This window comes from Bison bison, unplaced genomic scaffold, assembly GCF_000754665.1.
Source record: "Bison bison bison isolate TAMUID 2011002044 unplaced genomic scaffold, Bison_UMD1.0 scf7180017864199, whole genome shotgun sequence".
NCBI classification, from domain to species: Eukaryota; Metazoa; Chordata; class Mammalia; order Artiodactyla; family Bovidae; genus Bison; species Bison bison.
In genome coordinates, this window is record NW_011494771.1 from 677115 (window position 1) to 683114 (window position 6000).

General features: G+C 41.1%; 1 protein-coding gene across 1 annotated transcript in view; it reads left to right on the top strand.

Annotated features, from left to right (window-relative positions):
* ADCY8 (adenylate cyclase 8 (brain)) overlaps window positions 1-6000 on the top strand; it is a 227901-nt gene that overhangs the window by 44602 nt on the left and 177299 nt on the right.

The window sequence follows — 6000 nt, forward strand, 5'->3', positions numbered from 1 at the left end:
GAAGCTCAGAGAAAAATCTTTTACATGTGTGGTTCCTAATACCTCATCCTGATTTTCAGAAGAGATCACTGAACACAATAAATTTTATGGAACATGATACCAGTCCCAAGGTAGGGGATGCGATAGGAAAAGCAGCTTGGTCCAAAGCGGAGACCATGAGTTTTAGCTGGAAGAGGTTAAAATAAAGGAATTTGTTGGACATCCTATTTAGGTGGGTGTTATAAGGATTTAAAAAATGACCTCAAATGATATGTTTCTCAAAGATAAAATTAGCTTTCAAAAAATAAAGATTTTCTCCTATTTAAATTATTCATATATAAAAATTAATGCATATCTCTGCCTCTGAAAGTAATGTTCAAAAAGAAATAACAGGAATATATTAAAGTTGGTTATAGAATGACCATATTTTATACTCAAACTGTTTATATACTCTTGGGAATCCTAGGCTCAATAGATATATTAGTTCTACCATACAAGGCTTTTTTTCAAAAAGGTACATCTGTGGATACATGCTTGTTATTTTAAACTTTGTGCAATAATGGTTTGGGAAATTATAAAGAAAATAGCTTCAAAAATGGAACATTTTTTTATCTTAATCTCATCGAATCATCAGTAAAACGTGGATCTTTGAAGTGAGCAAAGCCAGGTCTGTTTGATAATGGATGAGGCGGACAGATAAGGTGCAACTTGACAAAATACAACTCCCAGTGCTGTATGTTATTGCCAGGGGCACAGAAAAAATTATTGAATTTCCAGCTCCTACATGGATTTCATAGGATTTAGAATTAGGACAATTCTAAGTTCATGTCAAAAACACCTATGGAACCTCATAACAGATTTATTGTAGTTCCCCTGAGCATCACTGTAAAATAATTTTGAAAAATAGCTTTAAGAAAGAGATCACTTTGTGCAATAAACATGATATCTCCCAGGTTATATACACATATACATTATGTTGCTCTGTAAAACAGGGCAGTTGCTAGACTGGCACATCACTCTTTCCATGGATCTATGCCAATTCAGACAGTGCTGCAGATTAATAATTTATCAACTGTTCTTGATGCACTATCACAGCCAGAACTGCAATTGTGGAGAAGTTGTCTGGGAAACTCAGTCTTTTATTTAATGTTTATGAAATACTGGAGACACTGAAAATGATTGCTTTATCGTACTCATAAGACTTTTCTTCTTTTCCCATTCTTCAAGTTCATTGTCTTGGAGTTGCGGTGACGTAACAATTTGACATGATTCACAGACCTTCCTCCATCCTCTCTAATCTTTATTTTTTCTTAAGTTGATAATAGAAGGAAGAAAATAATACCCAAAGGTGAGAACAAGTGACAAATCAAATGCAGTGAAAAGTTCACTAGAATACTGGGCTGGGTAGCCATTCCCTTCTCTAGGGGATCTTCCTGATCCAGGGATGGAACATTGCAGGCAGATTCTTTACCGTCTAAGGGACCATGAGAGCCCCGTAGAATTCATACCTCTGCCATATCACCTCCTAGTTGGCCACCTTAACCGCTGAACTCTCGGTCTTAGGTTCCTCATCCTTATTTGGTGCAGTATCTTTTCTTCAGCATTGTGTTTGCTTCCACTAAGAGGACACATATGAAACAATAGAAAACTGTAAGTCAGCTTCATTATTTTATGATGAGGCTTGAGAAGAGGCTCTTTTGGTGGAAGGTTCTTTGTTCTGAGGATTGAATAAAATATGCTCTGACTTTGTTATAGTCCTGTGTGTACAATTCTGATAAAGTATTTCTGGTATATTGACCATCCCCTTCCCCCACCAACCCTCCACTCCACCCCCTTCCACCCCTCACCCCACCCACCCCCTGCCCTCAGCATGGTAGTGTCTAAGCTAACTGGCTCTGAATCATTCAATGCTAAAGTTTCTTTCCACTGATATTGATCTCTCACTCAGGTTTCCTTTATCCCTGAGAACTTCCTCAATGGTAGATGGGCAGAGAAGGCAAGGCTTTCAAATGAGATGGCCCAGAACTTGAAATGTTTCCTTACTTTCTTCCTATCTTGGTGAACTTGAAAGAGCTCTGAGCCTTGAGACTCAAGAGTCCTGAAAATCAGGCCTTTTCCTTAGATAACCTGAGGTTGCAGGCACTGTTCTTAAGGTCAAGAGCAAGCAGGCAGGAGAAACCAGCAGATGCTAAAGCTCTTTGCTCAAGGTCTCTTCTAAACTAGGTTTTTATTTTTTTTTTAATTTTTTTTTCCTAAACTAGGTTTTTAACAAAGTTCCTTGATGTTGGTTCTCAGCTTTACAGCACCCCTGTTCCTTTCCGTAGTAGCTGGCAGAATTCCAGGAAGGAACTACTGAATGGGCCCAAATGTTGACATTTTTATTTTAGATGATTGGCTTCAAGAAGTTGAGCTCATATTGGCTCTGTTTTCTGGGTGACGGGACTTTGTCTTTTTTTTTTTTTTAACAATTTTTGTCATCAACTGTAACAAGCACAGAGCATACTAAGCATCCCTTACCTGTCTGGTTTCTCGGGCTCTAGCTTCTCTTTCTCTAAACTGTTCTCCATCCCCAAAGCCTGGTCTAGTTCAGGACCAGTACACTGTAGGGATCAAAAGCACGGTCGTCAATGTCTGCAAGATCTGGATTCCAATCCTACTTCCTGTGTTTCCTGACTGTGAGAAATCAGACAAACCCCCCTCCTCTAAAGACCTTGATTTTTGTGGGTGTAAGATGGTCATTCCATGTAAGATGAAAATTCCATGGATGGACGAGCCTGGTAGGCTATAGTCCAAGGGATCACAAAGAGTCAGGCATGACTGAGCAATTTCACTGGTTCAAGATGGTCATAATGATTCTACCTTTCTCCAGGGTTGTGGTGAGATGAAGGAGGAACAGTTCTCAGTCCAAGGCAGAGAATGCACTCAAGGCCTATTACAGAGAATGCTGTAATGATAATGACATTGAGGTCCCCCTTCTCTGCAGGAAAACCCTTCAGTGGTAGCATTCCCTCCAAGATGAAACCCAGACCGCCATGCATGGCCCGACAGTTCCTCCAGGATCTAACCCTTTTCCTCTCTCCTTGGATTCTTCTCCACCGCCTCGCCTCACACCTGAAACCAAATGGCCATCAGCTCCCTGAAGGGCTGTTTCCCTACTCTACACCATTTGTTTCTTTCAGCCCAGGAAGCTCACCTTCCTCTCGTTAATTTCAGCGTAATGTCTCTACCCTGAATATTCTATTCCAGCATCCCTCCTTCCATGAAGCTTGCTTTCACCCCCCAGGTTAGGTGAAATGCTCTCCTTATGCTTCTAACATGTCTTAAAGTCAACTCTCTCATAGAATCTGTCACACTCTGTAACATTTACAAGTCTCCATTTCATTCTTTCTGTGGCCAGTAAGGACTGATTAAAGATAGCTGTCCTCATTCATCTGATTCTCTGGTATTTATCCAGCACAATGACTGGAATATAAGATCTTCTGATTCATGTTTATTTCACTGAGTTATACTAAACTCTCACTTCAGCTCCTGGCTTCACTTCTACCTACACGAGAGTCATGTTGTCATAATTCTGCTGTATATAAGTAAAGGGACGATGCTCATTGTGACCCCCATTAAAAACTTGGTAGGAAGAGGTTGTTGTTGTTATTCAATCACTAAGTCCTGTCCGACTCTTTGAGACTCCAAGGACCACAGGACATCAGCCTCCTCTGTCCTCCACTATCTCCTGGAGTTTGCTCAAATTCATGCCTATTGAGTCTGTGATTCTATCCAACCATCTCATCCTGGGCCACTCCCTTCTCCTCCTGCCATCAATCTTTCCCAGCATCAGGGGTCTTTTCCAATGAGTCGGCTCTTTGCATCAGGTGGTCAGGTAGGAGGAGGACTCTTTTCCAATTCAGAAGAGACTGGGACAGGCTGAGAACGTGTCTTGTTTGGACCTGCTGTAGAATTTTCCATCTGGAAGCTACATTTTAGGAAATCTCTCTTTAGGGAGTCAGATTCTAATTACTGTAATTTTTGTAATCCCCCCCTCTCTTCCCAAATGATCCAAATGGCCCATGTTTATTTTAAATATTAAAATGAATTAATTGTTTTTCTTTCAGCTTTGAGAGTTGCCAAAACCTACTTATGATGATACGGCATTTTGAAGTGTCTCAGAAGCTCTGAGGGCCCTGGAATAAAGTAGTCTGATGCTGCCATATGTTGCAACAGCAGGGAGGTTATTATAAAATGCAGATGTTTTAGCTGTATTAAAACAATTCTGTTTAACTGAAACATCTTTGTTAGATAATATTGGTATAAGCGAATGGTTTGGATGATAGATTGGGTGAGAAATTTGGGTTTCTTATTGAGTTTTGAGTTGGTTGTTTGGGTGCATGTTGGTGCCCAGTGGGATCTAGGAGAGTATTTTTGAAGCTGTAGAGAACTGCTAACTAGTAAGGCATAGCCTTGACATTCTTTCATTCATTCAAAGAAGAATCAAAATGGACCTGGACTCTCAGAATGTGTGCGTGTTTGTTTTTTTCTCCAGTTAGATGACTCTCATTATGCTCCAGAAACACCCTGTATGCCCTTCCCCAGCTCTTACATTAAGACCACCCGTGTGCTATCCTGGGCTTCGCAGGTGGTGCTAGAGTTAAACAACCCTCCTGCAGGAGACATAAGAGATGCAGGTTCGATCCTTGAGTCAGGAAGATCTCCCAGAGGAGGACGTGGCAACCCACTCCAGTATTCTTGCCTGCAGAATACCATGTGCATGAATTTCCTCATCTCTCAATCGGAAATGATAATGCCTACTCTAACCCACAGGGTGTTTTCCCAGAGACAAATAACATAATGCCTGAAAAAGCGTTATTTCAACTGTAAAGAACTCTACAAATGTTAGGGCTATTTTTGTGAAAGTCTCACCAACGCCTCAAACCGAGGCTGAGATGTCTTCCCTTTAGAAAGCCTCCTTTACTGCTTGCAGTCATGAACTACTTTCTCCTTGGCACTTAGGTATTTTTATTTAACATGAGTTCTTGCCACTCTGCCCAGTATTGGGGCCAGCACTGTGATTGCCTCTGTCAGTAAGGTCTGGCGCAGTGAGCAGAAGCGCTTTCATGACCCTTGACCCTCCTGTAACAGCTGACTTCACTCAAGGGTCTTGTGTTTACCCCCTTGCCCCTCTGGCAACCGCCTGGCTGCCTAGTTCTTTGCCATCTTTCTAGCACATGGTTTGCATCTTCTGGCACAGCAAAAAGAGGAAACTGCCTGGAAAATCTCATGGATGGGAGAGCCTGGTAGGCTACAGTCTATGGGGTCGCAAAGAATCAGACACCAGAGTGACTTCACTTTCACATTTTCCAACTCTGTGCCTGGGTGACCTTGGGGACGCCACTTAAACTCTCTGAATGTTGGATGCTTTATCTGTCAAAAATGATAATCCCTGTTATCTCAAGGTTGCTGAGAAGAAATCAAGTGATAGAGATGGCAGCTGGGCATCATAGTTGGTCCTTGAACCTATAGGACCACCTGGACCTATTTTGAGCAGAGCGCACTGCGATTGTAGTACCTACAGTTTTTCTTCTTGTTGTTTGTGTTCTTCTATCTGTCATCCCTGTGTGGGTACAGATTTTAAATACTTCCCCTGATTCAAAGAGAGGCCATAATCCTGTACTCATTTGCATACAATTAACATTTCCAGAGACAGTTCACGAAGAAGAAATCCCTCACCATCCTTGACCTCAACACCTCTGATCTAGCTGGGAGAGGCTGAAGAGCAGACTCCAACAGCCCTGTGGGGCCCTTTTAGCTCATAAAGCTGTTGGGGGAATTTTGGCTACAGAAAACTGGAATTGGAAACTTCACACAACCTAATTGTACAATGCTGGAAGGAAGGTAGGATTTTGTAGCCTGGTTATAGTTAAAGGCACTTTTCAAAAATAGTAGTAGACTAGATGAGGGGAAAAGAAAAAAAATATATATATATATATATTTTTTTAATATATATATATATATATATTTTTTTTTAGAAAA